The sequence below is a fragment of the Lepidochelys kempii genome, chromosome 4, assembly GCF_965140285.1.
Source record: "Lepidochelys kempii isolate rLepKem1 chromosome 4, rLepKem1.hap1, whole genome shotgun sequence".
In the NCBI taxonomy this organism is placed as follows: domain Eukaryota; kingdom Metazoa; phylum Chordata; order Testudines; family Cheloniidae; genus Lepidochelys; species Lepidochelys kempii.
Window position 1 is genome coordinate 78,956,538 of NC_136383.1, and position 17,306 is coordinate 78,973,843.

At 41.4% G+C, this 17,306-nt stretch overlaps 1 protein-coding gene across 4 annotated transcripts in view; it reads left to right on the plus strand.

Moving 5' to 3' along the window:
• The window catches only part of STOX2 (storkhead box 2), a 244,525-nt gene that overhangs the window by 147,475 nt on the left and 79,744 nt on the right, over nucleotides 1–17,306 (plus strand). For 2 of the 4 annotated variants that reach the window (XM_078852521.1, XM_073341765.2), the window contains one exon: nucleotides 8,092–8,255. The exons of the other annotated variants lie outside the window; for them this stretch is intronic. The gene's annotated coding sequence lies outside the window, so the exon portion shown is untranslated. The remainder of the gene's footprint in view (nucleotides 1–8,091; nucleotides 8,256–17,306) is intronic. 4 annotated transcript variants of the gene reach the window in all.

Genomic DNA, 17,306 nt, shown 5'->3' on the forward strand with positions numbered 1-17,306 from the left:
ATTGGTTTTGTACACAAAACTCCCTGTTCATTTCAATAGAGATTTTTTTTTTTGCGGTGGCAGGTTGAACCAGAAATTTATGTATGAGTAAAATGAGAGTAACTGTATAGTTTTGGAGGCAATGAAGGGCTAAATCCAGTGTTCTGCTGGAGTTTGTTCTGAGCAGGATTTGTTCCCTAATAATTATTCCCATGAAATTATTAAAGTTAAGAAAAAGTCACAAGTAGGTTTCTAAAAGACTTAACTTTAGGGTATTTAACTTACTAAACAATTAGATTGTGGTAAAACTACTGTACTATAGTAAGCAAAGCTTCAGAATTACAAATAAAAAGTTTGTTGTATTAATCCCAACAGAAAAACTGTGAGAGAACATTTCTTTAAGATTTTTTTCCCCACTTCTTCAGTGGTGAAAGGGGATAACCTGTATAACCCATAACAACCCCTTGGAAGTGATCTCCATGGAGAAGTCAACTGCCTAGTCAATACTTTAGGTGTTAGGATAACTTGTTTAATTCAGCACCAGTGATAATCCTGAGTGTTTAAATATTCAAGGAATGTACCACAAAGAAAGCAAATGTCTAAATGTTGGAACTTTCAGTAGAAATTATACAACTCTGAAATGGAGAATTTAAAGTGCAGTGTTAGCAAATGGTTACATTAAATCATTAATCATAGAATCATAGGACTGGAAGGGACCTCGAGAGGTCATCTAGTCCAGTCCCCTGCACTCATGGCAGGACTGAGTATTATCTAGAGCATCCCTGACAGGTGTTTGTCTAACCTGCTTTTAAAAATTTCCAGTGATGGAGATTCCACAACCTTCCTAGATAATCTGTTCCAGTGCTTAACCATCCTGACAGTTAGGAAGTTTTTCCTAATGTCCAACCTAAATCTCCCTTACTGCAATTTAAGCCCATTGCTTCTTGTTCTATCCTCAGAGGTTAAGAAAACAATTTTTCTCCCTTCTCCTTGTAACAACCTTTTATGTATTTGAAAACAGTTTACCATGTCCCCTTTCAGTCTTCTCTTTTTCCAGACTAAACAAACCCAATTTTTTCAGTCTTCCCTCATAGGTTGTGTTTTCTAGACCTTAAATCATTTTTGTTGCTCTTCTCTAGACTTTCTCAAGTTTGTCCACATGTTTCCTGAAATGTGGCACCCAGAACTGGACACAATACTCCAGTTGAGGCCTAATCAGCACAGAGTAGAGCTGAAGAATTACTTCTCGTGTCTTGCTTATAACACTACTGCTAATACAGCCCAGAATGTTTGCTTTTTTTGCAACAGTGTTACATTGTTGATTCATTTTTATCTTGTGATCCATTATGACCCCCAGATCTCTTTCTGCAGTACTCTTTCCTAGGCAGTCATTTCCTATTTTGTACGTGTGCAACTGATTGTTCCTTCCTAAGTGTCCTTATTGAAATTCATCTTATTTACTTCAGACCATTTCTCCAGTTTGTCCAGATCATTTTGAGTTTTAATCCTATCCTCCAAAGCACTTGCAACCTCTCCCAGTTTGGTAGAGTCCGCAAACTTTATAAGTGTACTTTCTATGCCATCATCTAAATCACTGATGAAGATATTGAACAGAACCAGATTCAGAACAGATCTCTGCGGGACCCCACTTGATATGCCCTTCCAGTATGACTGTGAACCACTGATGATTACTCTCTGGGAATGATTTTCCAACCCAGTTATGCACCCACCTTATAGTAGCTCCATCTGCATTGTATTTTCCTAGTTTGTTTATGAGAAGGTCATGCAAGACAGTATTAAAAGCCTTACTGAAGTCAAGATATACCACATCTACTGCTTCCCCCCATCCACAAGGCTTGTTACCCTATCAAAGAAAGCTATTAGGTTGGTTTGGCATGATTTGTTCTTCACAAATCCATGTTAACTGTTACTTATCACCTTATTATCTTCTAGGTGTTTGCAAATTGATTGCTTAATTATTTGCTCTATTATCTTTCCAGGACTGAAGTTAAGCTGACTGGTCTGTAATTCCCTGGCTTTTCCTTATTTCCCATTTTATAGATTTGCTCTATATTTGCCCTTTTCCAGTCCTCTGGAATCTCTCCCGTTTTCCATGACTTTTTGAAGATAATGGTTTATGCCTCAGATAGCTTCTCAGTCAACTCCTTGAGTATTCTAGGATGTATTTCATCAGGCCCTGGTGACTTGAAGACATCTAACTTGTCTAAGTAATTTTTAACTTGTTCTTTCCCTATTTTTGCCTCTGATTCTACCTCATTTTCTCTGGCATTCATTAAGTTAGATGTCCAATTGCTACTAAACTTTTTGGTGAAAACTGAAATAAAGTCATTTAGCACTTTTGCCATTTCCACATTTCCTGTTATTGTTTCTCCTCCCCCCCCCCCCCCATTGAGTAATGGACCTACCCTCTCCTTGGTCATCTTCTTGCTTCTAATGTATTTGTAGAATATGTTCTTGTTAATGATTTCACTAAGATATTACCGTGAACAATTATACCTGTTTTATCACATGCGCATATCTTCAGCTAAAGTTAAGAGGCTTACACATTTAAATTGCTTTGCATTTTGGGAAGTTAGAGTTGGAGTGAAATATATTAAGCGCGTGGCTTTTCTGTGCAAGAGGTTCTGCAGAGTCAGCTCCTAGAATTACAGGGATTTTTTTTGTTCTGATTACTTTTACTTTTTGACTATCTATTTTTGTGTGTTGTGTCTTCAAAAGGCCAAAGCCTGTTGGATTTAGTTTCCAAAGTGTTGACGTTTGTAGTTTACGTATATTTTTCTCTCCAACATCTGGACATCCACATATTGAATTTGCGGGGGAGGGGTGGAGTGGGGGAGGTTTACACCATACAGTCACATCATATATTATTTATGTACATTTTATTTATGAGAGCAAATTCTTCCCCCTCCTCTGGAGCCACAAAGCACCCCGACAGCAGCAGTCCTGGTGCAGTTCCGTTGCCCTGAGGAGAGTGACTGGGCTCTGGCACCACGTGCATAGAGAGGGTATGCTCCTCCCGTATCACAAAGCCCAGATCTTCAGTGATGTCTTCTGCTCTGCCATGGCAAGGTGGTTGGGACTGGGCTAATGCATCATCTGGAGTTCATAAATGTAGCATATGGGAGTAAGGCCGTTAATTTATTAATCCTCTCTGGCTCACTGTGTTCTAAGTTGTAGAACCCTCCTGAAACCAGAGTAGCAGTACGTATTTAGTGAGGCCTGGCATGCTTGTCTATCATTAATGACCACAGTTATTTGGACGCAGCTGTGCCCATATGAGTTCTTGGTATTGTTTTTGTTGTGTGAAAAGCAAAATACATGACACAACAGTAAAGTATGAGTTTGTTTTTTTTTTCCTGTAGACTCCATGTAGCTATAAAGAAGGTCATGGTTGGCGCAACCTCTGTATGGCTTAGTAGAGCAGAGATTCTTAAATTTTTTCATTGTATCGACTGCATATTAATAGTCAGAGTGTCACATTGGTGCCTCCCTTCCTCTTCACAATTGTGCAGGCACCTCTTCTCCTGTTTGTAGTCATACAGCATCCTGTGGCAACTGCAGAAATTGTTTACATGGAAAAGTATTATTAGGGAAGTATTTTTAATGGATGTTCAGCTTCTCTTAATACAGTTTTTAATGACGATACTTTCCAGTGTTTGGTTTCTTTTAAGTTTAAACTCAGCTCTGTTTCTTAGGTTTCACACCCCAGCCTACCAAAGTTCTTCTTTTCCTTTTCTTTTCTTTTTGTGTGTCTGAGAATTTCCTAGTCTCTTCTCCCCCCGCCCCCCCCAAATGCACTAGCAGGATACATAACAAAGCTCCTAACTTCTGCTCGATATTGGAATTAGAGAGTGCAAGGGGCAGGTAGTTTGGCAGAGCAGTCGGAGGCAGGGATCCTGGGAACTTTTTCCAGTGGGCAGTCACGGAGCTGAGGGAGTTTAAAAAAAAAAAAAAAAAAGTTCAGATTGTCAACTGGAAAAAAAGCAATTCACAGTTAAGGCTGAAACTTTTTCTGGTAACAGATCTTCCATGCTAGGATACAAGTTTGTTGGATGTTCTGTTTGTTCATCTGGATTTTTTTATTTATGTTGTGTACCATTTATCCTGCAAAATGTAGGTCCAATTTTGAGAAACAGAGCTCATAGTTTTGCTTTAGTTCTGAGTCTCCTCAGTTTTTTTAGGGAGAGTGGTCAGACTTTTAATATTTGAATTAAAATATGTAGCATACAGTGAACAGAAAATCACTATCTACTGTAGCAAAAAAAACTATTCAAACAAAGATTTTCAAAAATAGGATTATAAAGTCAGGCTTCTAAATCCATATTTAGGCTTCTAAATACAATGGGAACAGCTGGAAACGCAACACTTTTTAAAATCAGGTCACTTATTCGTGGCCTGAATGTGCAAAAAGGGTCAATTGGCCACAGATTTAGGACAGAGGATAAGCATATAGTCACTCATAACTCAGATCTTCCTGATTTTCAGACACAGCTGGTTATAAAGGGGTTCTGTCAAGTATGTAAAATCCAGGTCTGCTGCAGCATTTTCCGTATTTTTGAAAGTTCGGCTCCCTTCATGAAAATGATATGCTGCCATGTGGTATTAAAGGCCAACCCATCTTAAATTATACATCTTCCACATTTTCCATACACATCCATGCCCCTCCTAGGAGCTAGTCCTTCACATCATCCACTTTGCAATACACTATGTGTTGTATACTCATCTGGTACCTCCTAACCCCCTCTAAAAAATCTATTGGAAAAGACAGTGAATGGCCAAACAGGTTTCTTATTGTTATATTTTAATTTTAAGTATATTCTTCAAAAAAGAAACAAAGCTGACCACACTTAGGCCTTGATCCAACACACACTTGTGCTTCATTTGACTCCTGTGAGTAACTCATTGAAGTTAATAGTACTCCTCACATCAGTAAAGTTAAGCATGTATGTAAGTGTTTGCAGGAGATCCACCTAAATCATACTTGATTTGTTGTATGAAATGTCTCTAAGTTTAGGCTGACGATCTAGATTGAAAACTTACATATATTTACAATCGGAATTTCCCAGACTTGGATGCCAGGCTCTGTCTTCACTGATCTCAGTTAGCTTGCACAAACTATCATGTCCTTATGTTCACAGGATTACTAACAAATATTGGAGTCAAAATGTGAACACAAACCAGTCCTTTAGTTTTGGGACATATTGTGACTTGTTTTTTTTATGTTGTGTACACACACATGCTCCGTTTTATTTTATTTTTGCATTAATCTTGATGCATATTAAGGCTATTGTGCAAATTATGTATTGCCATGAGTAAGGGGTCAGCAAAGCCCCTTATTGGTGTGAATTGCCAGCTTACTTCATAGATCCCACCCAGTTTTTAGTCACTACTGACTTTGGCCAGATTTGAATAGGTGATCTAGAAATATCTCATTAGCAGCCCCTCTGAACCATTCAGTATTCTAATAATGGCTCTTATGATGATGATGTTTTATTCTTTAATACTATTACTCCTATTTGTATGCTGTTCTATGTCCAATTAATAAAATATACAAAGAAAAAAAAATCTTGATTATCAAGAATAAGGGAAGCAGAAGGAAATTTTGCTTTTTTGAAAAACAGCTCCCAAATCCTATTTTTTACATCTAGAGGTGAAATAGTTCTGAACTTATCCATAACTGTTACTAAATAGTACTAAATTTTTCCATACAGCATAACTATTACCAGACTTTGCATATGCCTGAAAGAATGCTTCTCGTTATTTTATTACGACAGTACATTTAATTTAGCTTACTGAGGGATGTTTGGTGATTGCATTCATATATGGCGTTATCTGGATAATTTAGTCTTCTAAATTAGAATTACAGCAAGGCTAGTTTTTATTCAAAGCTGTAACAGATAGTGTGAAGTAAGAAAGCAACATAGAGATGGCAGCAATTCAATGAATTACAAACTCTGTCAACTTAACAAACTGCAGTAGAACCTCAGAGTTATGAACACTGACCGGTCAACGACTCACCTCATTTGGAACTGGAAGTGTGCAATCAGGCAGCAGGGGACACACACTCACACTCACTCTCTCTCCCTCCCCGGAACAGTACTGTGTGAAATGTATACTACTAAAAAAAATAAAGGGAAAGTTTAAAAAAAAAATTGACAAGATAAGAAAATGTTTCTTTGCTTCTTTCATTTAAATTACGATGATTAAAAGCAGCATTTTTCTTCTGCATAGTAAAGTTTCAAAGCTGTATTAAGTCAATGTTCAGTTGTAAACTTTTGAAAGGACAACAATAATGTTTTGTTCAGAGTTACAAACATTTCAGAATTATGAATAACCTACATTCCTGAGGGGTTCATCGCTCTGAGGTTCTGCTGTAACAGAACAGTAGAGGGGCCAGTTCATACTGTATTGAAATAAAGCTAGGACTAAGTGTGGATAGCAAAACACTGTGTCACAGAATACCATGTTGCTCATAAAACAGGTTCGTTTGTGTATTTGATTTCAAAAGAAGTTTAATTTCCATCAGAATTACTTTTATTGTATTATTTTCATGGTGCAAAAAGTGTACTCAGTGCTGTTTAAATAGTTCATATAACCAGCATAATTGTTTTTTTCTTTCCTCTGCTGCAAGTCCTTAGATACCTGCACAAACTTTCAGTAATCAGAAATGTTGCCTTACGTTTCCACTTGATTTGTTTGTTGCATTACTTTCAGTTTCACAGGTAGGGCAAAACTTCCCAGCGAGGTGTAAGATTCCTTCAGTGTTTTTCTGTTTCTAAGACTGGTCTTGGATGAGTTGCTTTACTGAAGAGTAATTAATCACCAGCTATGAGATGGAACAAGGGCAGCTGACGTACCAGACAGGAGCAAAATTGTCTTGTCTGTTCACTCCCTGGCAGAATGGGATGTGTCTATAGGAGGAATGTGATGTCTATCTCATTTTGGTATCTGTCTTACATGTGTTTCCCTATCAACTTTGCTGCAAGTTTTAATAGATGGTTTTCAAATCACAAGAGAGACTGCACATGGCCTTTTCAGGCACCTTACTGCCTTCTTGCTTACTTTGCAGAGATGCGTTGGGAGGGAAACAGTTGCGCTTTTACCAATCAGTCCACCACATATTTTGCTCTTGGTATTACCATCCCTTATACTGTCACTGCTGCAAATGGCTACTACATAAATGCAAACTGTGACTGGAAACCTATTTGGATCTCTAAGACTTTACATAGGGTCATTTCCACATCTGAAGGAAGGATTGCATGTTAAAAAATGTGGGATGCGGTTGTGGGGGAATTAAATGTAACACCTGAACAACGACTTTTACATGTAACATGAGGGTGTTCTTACCTCCCCAAGGCCTGAAGGCCATAGTCCATTTTAGTGAATATGTTGCTTAATTTATTTATTATAGGAGCATTTAATAATGCAGCCAAAGTTCTGGACCTTTGGCTGTTTCCATTCTTATTTTATAAATTGTCCTTGAAGTCCATACTACTTTCTTTTTTGGACAGATCACCAATCCAGACAGTCAACACTTTAAAGCAATCTCCACTCAAATAACTACATTGATAGAAAATATCAAAGTGTGGCCGTTAAGACCACTAATACTTAAGACATGCCTTCTTATCCTTTAAATACAGGGGGGAGGTCCTCATCCTCACTCTGCCCCTTGACACTGAGCAAAGGGATCAGAGTGGTGTCAAGGGGCTTTAAAAGCCCCAGATCTGCCTGGGGGAGGATTCCTTCAGTGCAGAAACCATGAAGAACAGCCCTAAAGCTGCCTTCCAAGAATGCTTCATAAGCCACAGTACCAAGGACAGAAGGGGTGTGTAGAAGTGAGGCTTCAGTATGCTGCACGGCCGAGATTCCAAGAACTGCTGCGGCCCATAAGGCAGCCTGGGAAGGCTGCTGGGTAACTAAATTGTGTTGGGAGCCGCAGAGCAGCCTGAGGTTGGAAGGGTGCAAAGGTGGCTGAAGGGCATAAAGCCCATCTTCGTCCACCTCCTTCCGGGTTGTGAGTTTTGTGCCGCCTCTTCAAAGCTCAGCACAGAATCTCACCCAGTATAAATATTAACCATTCTCCATTTGCAGGCAGGGAGAAGAAAAAGGAGCATCTCCCAAGATGCCAGATGTCACTGCTCCTATGGGAAACTCTTTAGACATTAAAGCAAAAAGGGCAAGAATGTAGATACCATGTTGGACTTGTAACCTTCATATAAAAAAGCCAAGGCAATTCGCTTCATTGCATAACTAAGGTAACTACTGTATAATGATTATACTGATTATAATGTATCTCACAGTGAAATGTATTGCTAAGCTGTCATGTTAGCATTATTGTCACATATGCCATCGCTTAGCACCATATAGCTTGATCACACCCAAAGCTGTAAACTACTTGGAGCTACATAATTAGCATGATCTTCAGGCAAGATATTGTTAGCCATTGTCAGAAATGGCACAGATCAAAATCTCTGTGATGTCCTTCTGTCCCGCACAGAAAAAGTCAACATTGACTGGAGCTATCTGGTTCAGCTATCTCCAGTGAACACTTATTCAACGAATGTAATTCTTTATTTGTGTTACTACATTTACCACTCTCAGACTTGTGACTTTTATGAATTGTTTATTCTAAATCATTTCATGTATTTTAGCATTTTGGTTGGTTAGGTGTCTTTCTTTTGAGCTTTGTGGTATGGCGAGGCTGCTAGATGTAGACTAGCTTGTTAGGTTACACATGGATTTCAGTTTTATGTGAGAGGATCCTGGATAGGCACCTTTTTTGAATATGAATGTAAATAAATATGAATGTCTTCTGCAGACATATTTCAGCCTGTAATTGCTCATTAATTTTCTCCATGACTTGCTTTGAATATTCATAACTCTTATTTTGCGTTTTGTGATATGTTTGGCTGTCTATGTGCCATAAATGTTTTGGCTTCCTAGCCAGTGACTCCCAAATAGGGTGGCCAACTGGGTTTGTGTGATTAGACAAACACCCTTGCCCCGCCCCTTTCCCTGCCCCGATGTCCCGCCCAGCTCACTCATCACCCCTCCCTCTGTTGCTCGCTCTCCCCCACCCTCACTCTCTTTCACTGGGCTGGGGCAGGGGATTGAGGTGCAGGAGCGGGTGTGGGCTCTGGGCTGGGAGGTGGGGCTGAGGGGTTCAGAGTGTGGGAGGGGGTTCTGGGCTGATCTTGGGACACGGGGTTGAGGTGCAGGTGGGAGTGGGGGGTGCAAGTTCTGGGAGGCAGTTTGGGTGATGAAGGGAGCTGGAGCAGGGCATTGGGCTGCAGGAGGGGGTGCAAACGCTGCCCTCAGAACTCCCATTGGACTCAGTTCCCAGCCAATAGGAGCTGCGGAGTCGGCTCTTACCCCCCCCCCCGTAGGCCTCAGGGACATGCCAGCCGCTTTTGAGAGTGGCGCAGAGCCAGGGCAGGCAGGGAGCCTGCCTTAGCCCCACTGCGCTGTTGGCCATTCAGCACCTAAAATCTCCTGGTTTGGCTTCAGTAGCCTCTGGGAGATAAGGCATGATTCCGGGAGACTTCCTGCAAAACCGGGGTGTATGGCAACCCTACTCCCAAATGCACGAAACCTTTCATGATGGCCCTGTGAGCCCTTCAATTATGAATATTTGCATAAGCATTCACTACATTTTCTCTTTCTGCAAACATTTTTGTGACGAAAATCTAGTCACTCATTTTCTCAGAAATCTAATAAAGTGTGATGTGAATATTATAAAAGAAAATTTGCATTTTTATTTGCATGAATGCCCGCAATTGCTTTCACACTATTTTTCCCAGTGCTAGTATTGAATTCTTCAAAGACTGAGTCAGCCACTTCATTTTTCTCTCACACTTTTTTTTAGTAGATGTTTGGCTGAGGCAGTGTCCCAGAAAACATAGGAGCTAGTTTTCTAAACAATTTGAACTTTGGGTGGATATGTAAATAAGATTTACACATTTTGATTGGTAAAACCTTTCTTTGTTTTGAACCTCTGTGAGGGTGCTCAAAATCAGGAAAATAAGTATGTTGTGTTCTTTGAAGCTAGGTTATCTCTATCTTCTTATTGCACCCTATAGAAAAAACCTTCTGGTGTTCCCGTAAATATACTGCAACTACTTTATTGGTACTATATATAGTCGCCGTATTTCTCTTGGCAACTTTACTATGAAACATATTGGGTCTGGGTCCTCTGGTCCAGCAGGCACCAACACAAGCTGACACAGGCCTGAAGCAGCTCATTTCTCTAGTAACTATCATTCTGTCATTTAAAAAAATCCCTCTTATTTATTATTTTCATGAATTATTTCTTTTCAAGTAATATATTCATAAATTCCAAGGCCAGGAGGGACCATTGTGGTCATCTAGTCTGACCTCCCAAATAACATAGGCCTTAGAATTTCCCCAAAAAAATCCCTAGAGCAGATCTTTTAGAAAAACATCCAATATTGTTTTTAAAATAGTGAGTGATGGAGAATCCACTGCAACCCTTGGTGTAAGCTCCTCCAATATTTAATTACTCTCACCATTAAGTATTTATGCCTTATTTCCAGTCTGAATTTGTCTAGCTTCAACGTCCAGCCATTGGATCATGTTATACCTTTCTGTGCCAGATTGAAGAGCCCGTTATTAAATGTTTGTTCCCCATGTGGGCACTTATAGACTGTAATCATGTCACCCCTAAACTTTCTCTTTGTTAATCTAAATGATCTTCTTGAGTCTTTCACTATAAGGCATATTTTTAATCCTTTCATTGTTCTAATGGCTCTTCTCTGAACTCTCTCCAATGTATCAACATCCTTCCTGAATTGTGGGCACCAGAACAGTATTCCAGTAGCGATCACACCAGTGCCAAATACAGCTACATGGTGAAAGGGGGACCGGATCGTCCAGAGAAAACACAGGACTCCAGGGAGAAGCGACAGGTGCAGCCCAGATCCAGCCCCCCAGATTCAAACATATCTTAGCCCTACTCACATCCCAAGCAACCAACTTCAGACATTCCTTCAACTTCCCCAGCTCCAACACCAAATATACCCAAGATGTCGAATCTGAACATGGATCTCGCAAACCAAATGTCCATCCAAAACCCCAGCTCTGAATCCCCCCACACACTCCAAAGTTCCAGTTGCACGCCCCTTCCCAACACAAACAGCCTCATTGTCCCAGCTCCAGCTATTCCTCTCACACCAGAGCCCCTGCTCTGAACCCGGCCAGATATACCCAGCCCCAGCTGCAACTATCCACTCACTTTTGGGGCTCAGCCTGGACTCCAAGCTCTGAAGTGGAGCTGGGCTCTAGCACCTGGCTCCAGCTTCTTGAGCCTTGCCTCTCCCTGACTGAGTCACACCGACCCTGCAGCAGGGGCTGCTCTTCTTGGCAGAGTCTGTGACACTCGCCTGTCCCTTCTCCCTGCTGTCCCGGGCAGTCCTCTCTCTGGCCCTGGGGCAGAAGTTCATGGACCTGGGGCAGAGGACAAACCAGGCAAACAGGCCCCTGCTCCTCCCAGCAGGAATCTGTCCACCCAGGCTGTAACTCAGGCCCATGCTGCCCCTTCACCCATCCTGGAGCTGGTCGCTGCTTGAGGGGCCAAGCAGCCTCCACTCTGGGTTCCTGGCACCGGCCACGGCTCCTCTGCAAACAAAGATCTCCAATCTTGCAATTTTATCTAGAGATGGTGAGATGTGAACTCAGCCTGACCTCTGGTAGAGTGAGTTCCAAAGACATGGACCCTTCATTGGCCATGAACAGGAGTTTAAACCTTGGCTCCATAAGCTGAAGGGTTCCACTTGAGCTAAGCAGGCCTGGTGTGGAGCAGAGATTGATCGATTGTATTTCGGTAGTGCCTAGGTGTCCAACCAAGATCAGCATGCCATTGTGCTCGGCACACAAAATAATAGACAATCCCTGCTCTGAAGAGCTTGCAGTCTCAACAGACAAGATAGACAAAGGGTAGGGGAAAGGGATCCAACATACAAGCAGAGCGAACAGGGTGAGGGTTGACATTTCTTTTTAAAAATGCCTTGGGTGGGTTTTATTAGGAGGGGATTATCTAATTGGAAAGGCAAAGGAAGGGACAATAGGAGAAGGGAGAATAAGGAGGGGAGCATGAATGGCAGGTGGAGTGAGGTTTAGGTGGAGAGGTATAAGACGGGGGTAGGTGAAGGTTGGAGTAAACAGTCCTGAGAGAAAACTGTAGAGAGCAGTTTTATGACATTATCAGTGTCTGATGGTCCTTGCGGAGGTACCTTGCTATTGCTTCTGATAATTAGAGTTTCTCTGGGGCTGGCTCCTCCCTGGAATTTCTTTCTTCCCCAAGCCCACATGGCTCAGAAAGTTGTGCGGGGGGTGGGGGAGGAGGAGATGCATGAGTCCTAGTGCTCCAAGTGGGGGAAGCCTAGAACGTGTCTAGTCCAGTGGTTCTCAAACTTTTGTGCTAGTGACCCCTTTCACACAGCAAGCCTCTGAGTGTGACACCCCCCATAAATTAAAAACACTTGTTTGTATATTTAACACCATTATAAATGCTGGAGGCAAAGCGGGGTTTGGGGTGGAGGCTGACAGCTTGCGACCCCCATGTAATAACCTCGTGACCCCCGAAGGGGTCCCGATCCCCAGTTTGAGAACCCCTGGTTTAGTCCATTTAGGACAGTGAAGACTCTTTTACTGGTTTCTTTTAACAAAATTACTTCCTTTGTCATCTCTCTGGTATTTCCTAGGTACCCTTCCATTCCATTAACATTTTGGTCCGTGTTAGTCACTATAGTAGACAGCAATTTGATTTCTCTGTTCAGTGAAGTTGGAGTATTTTTTTTTTAATTTATCCCCTCATTTTTTAAATTTTCCTTGATTTCTTTAAGAAAATTTCCTTATTCTGACTCTGGAGTAACTGGACTTGCAATCCGGTGGTAGGCACAAAGAGTCCTGTGTTTGTGCACCAATCACTTTTTTTTAGTCTTGTTCCTATGGTTGGCATGTAGGTGTTGATGTTGGGGCCTCCCTGTCAGTTTTCCATACGTAATACTTATACGTTTTGTTAGTGGAATAATACAGCAAAGGAGAAGGAAGACCCAGAACACTGAATAACATTTAAAAGAGAGACCTTCACTTGGAATTTTTGAGTGCACAGGAATGGAGGATTGAGACTTGAAACTTCTCTCCCTTGTTTGCAAAAGGGCCATTACCATTGGCTGTAGCTCACGAAAGCTCATGCTCAAATAAATTGGTTAGTCTCTAAGGTGCCACAAGTACTCCTTTTCCTTTCTTGTGAGACACTTCTCTGGGCCGTTAACTAAAATTCCTCGCCCTCCCCCCTTATGTCTGCACTGCTGTCAGAACTGTCATTGCAGCACTGTAGACAAATCTGCGCTAGCTTTAAGCTAACTAGTGAGGGTATTGATAGCTGTGAAACAATAGCAGCCTGGGCTGTACAAACCCGCCTGGGACCCTAGCTGGGCTGCTAGCCCTTGCTCAAGTCTGTGCTGCAGTGGCTTCTCTACACTTGATGCTCACATACTAGTTGGATAAAAGCCAGATCAGGTATGCTGCAGTCACACCTCCAATTGCAGTGTAGACCTACCCACAGACTCAGATACAATTCAAACCATTTTGTTCTCCGAGAAAAAGAAATATTAAAAGAAAAAATGTGCAAGGAAAGATGCTTATGTCTCAGTATTAAATCTTTGTCCTGACTAAGAGAAATGGAGAAATGGTTTAAAAAAATAATAAAATCTGGAATGTATTGTCCTGTTCGTTGCGAGAAAACTCTGCATGTTTTTAGCATTAGGTCAGCTTTCCCCTCTCTAATGGCTTAGTATTAATCTACCCAGTACCCACACTAAACAGGAGTCTGTCCTAGAAGAATATGGACAAATAAAGGCTGAACAAGCATAGATTGCACTAGCTGGGAGGAAGTCCTGCGTGCGTGCACATGGAGTATTTCTGCACAGGGAGTTACACTGCAAGTACAAGAAGATTCTCTTTCTCCCCCTTCCTCCAGGTGGTCCCAGGCAGGGAGCAGCTATAATTTGGCTATTTGCACCACCTGAGCACAATGGGAACTGGCTAGTGCAGGCATTAGTGTTCTATACCCACAGGTAAGATGGGTGTAGGCAGGTGAGACCATGGCTCAGGTCCTGCTGCATGCTGGCAAGCCCTGGAAGGCTGCACTGGGAGAAGTCCAACAGGAGCTTCTGGTGAGTGCAATCCTGCCACTGCTCCAGGGGTGCATTCAAGTGCAGATGTAAAACAATTATTTCACTTTCCTAAATTTGAAGATGCATGTAAGTAAATGGACAATTATTTTGTTTGTTTGTTAGGTTCCCCCTATTTCCCAGCTGTTCCAACTTCCTGTGGGAGAGACATTTCCACTTCCTCCTACTGCAGGGCCTCTACCTTCAACCACAAAGAAAAGCATAGGGGTCAATTGTGCAGTTGTTAAGTATTTTTTAAAAGAAAATCATGCATGAATCCCTTACTTCCTTCTTTAATTCTTCTTTTCCCTTTTCTTCCTCTAGCTTAATTTTTTTCCTGTTTTTACCTTTTCTATTTCCCTAATATTCTTAACTGCTTTTCTCTTAGAATTTCAAAAGCTGCCACTTCGCATTCCTTTTTTTCCCATAACCCTTTAGATCTCTCTTCTCCATCTTCCCATCTCATTTTGGAACAATATTTTCCCTTTCTCATTATATCATCTACTCTCTTTTTTTCCCTGTGTTGTATTCTTGGCCTCTTCTCATGCCTGTTCCCCCTCCCCCATTTCTTCTTGATAGAAAACACTGCTAATCATCCTTACTTTTCATCTCCTTTTCTGAATCTTAAGTGAAGTCTTTCTGATCTCCGTGTGTGTTCTGTGGCAGTGTGTGCCAGGATTGGGACAGAGTGAGACTGAAAGCCGACTCACTAAAGCAACAATCCAGAATCCTCTTGAAAGCAAAGTTAACTTTTTGATTCATTATCTCCTGAGAACTGGCAAGCTCTCGCCACCTTTGTAAGTTTCACCTACTTACATTTTGAACTTGTTTGTGAAGTTTAGTTGAATAGGAAAGCAAATGGGATGTGGGTTTTAAATGCATTGTTCAAACATATTTAACTGTTTTTTTATATCTGGTGTGAGTCACGTTGTTGTTTTTGGTCAACATTTTGCCTCTTGTCAGAGAACCAGGCTAGTAACATCAGCAAATGGAGGAAGTCAGTGTATCTAAACAGTTGGCCGTTCATTTTGGCAAACCTCAGGGCCACATTCAGTGCTGACTTGTACCCATGCAGTCTTATGAAATTTAGTGGAATTGTACAAGTAAAGGAGCACAACATTTGATCCAAAGACTAGAGAGAGCATTCCTGAGGACAGTTGCTTGTGGCACTCTATGCTATTTGGAAAGGTCTCGTCATATGGTCTTTTTAACTCCATAGAAGCCTCATGGATTGCTGTAGTTCTGTGGTAACTGGAGAAGCAGCAACACATTATATGATGTGAGGTTTAATTAGATCCCACATAGATTGAGGCTTCAGGCCAAAAGTCCCTGTGTTTCGCCACCCGAGCAGTGTTTAGTGTAGTTGCCTCATGAGTCTTGACCTGTATTGTTACTAGATAGGCAGCCTTTGGACCTGATCCTGCAATATGTTGACTACACCTTATGAATTGTCATTCACCATTAACACCTAGGGAAATCAGCAGGAGTGGAGTACACTCACCACCTCATGGGAGGCGGGAAGCGCCCTGCAGAATTTCTTTTTCTTATACATTAATAGCATCTGAATGTGCCATGTCGGGGGCAGATGTGCAAGGTAATCCAAGTCCTTGACCAGAAGAACTTTGTCATAAATGACAAAGATGGATGAAAAGTGAGAGAGGTGCACCAAAATTTACACCAAATATGATGTCTGCAAATCAAGAATTTGTCAGCCAAGCAGCTCCTGCCTTTCCTGGTGCTTATTTAAAACAGGTACTCTTTTTATGCATGCATTTACACCAAAAACATCATTTTTTTGAGTTCATAAAGATCCAGTTGGGTTGAACGTCCACATAGATTCTTTCAGTTCCAATTGGCATGCCAAATCTTTAAAGTAGCATTCTAAACATTATAGATCACAATTTCCTAACTCAACAAGTGTTACAGCCAGCACAGGGGAATTCTAAATTAGACCTTCCTTGTCCTATCAGATAAAGAGGAACTGATCACACAACTAAAAGTTAATGGTATTTTAGGTACAAGTGATCATGACTTGATCGCATATATAATGTGCAAGCGGAATAAAGTCCACCCTAATACCATATATACTTGATGCTTTAATAGGGCCCATTTCACAAAGCTAAAAACAATTCTGAGCCAAATCAGCTGGGAGGAAGAATTTAATGAAAAGAATGTGTGAATAATAATTGGGATAATTTAAGAACACTTTACTACATGCCCCAAAATTCACAATCCCACAACTGAGGAAGGAAGGCTGTGCTTGTTTAAGAAATCAACGTGGTTTAGAGGGGAAAGTAAGTCAGCTGAAAAAAAAATTTTAAAAAGAAAAAAGGGAAAGTTGATAGTAATGAATATAACTCAGAAGTTAGGATAATTGATAAGGGAAGCCAAGGGACACAAGGAGAAATCTATGGCCAGTAGAGGTCAGGACAATAAGGAGGAGTCTTTAAAAATAAGTTAGGAACATAAAGAATCCTGACAATGGTGTTGGGCCATTGCTAGATGAAAATGGTAGAATTATCTTTACTCTTCCATTTATATATTTGGAAGTTGCTACTAAAAATAGACATTTTTAAATCAGCAGGTCTAGATAACTTTGCAGCCAGAGGTTTTGGAAGAGCTGGATGAGGAAATTGCTTGATTTTTCAATAAGTCTAGGTGCATTATGTAAGTTCTAGAAGACTGGAAGAAAGCTAATGTTGTGCCAAATTTTCTAAAAAGGGTAAATAGGACAACCCGGGTAATTATAAGCTTATCAGCCTCACATCGATCCTGGGAAAAATAATGGAGTGGCTGATACAGGACTTGATTAATAAAGAATTAAAGGAGGGCAGTGTTATTAATACAAATCAAGATGGATTAATGGCAAATAGATTCTGTCAAACTAAGTTAATGTCTTTGAACCGCGGCCAATGGGAGCTTCGGGGGAGGTACCCACAGGCAAGAGCAGTGCATGGAGCCCTCTGCCCACCCCTTTCCCCTCCGGGGCTCAGGGATGTGGAGCTGGCCGCTTCCCGGAGCAGCGCGGGGCCAGGGCAGGCAGGCAGGGAGCCTGCCCTGACCCTGCTGCGTGCCGCTGCCACCCCGGAGCCGCTCCTGGTAAGCGGTGCTGGG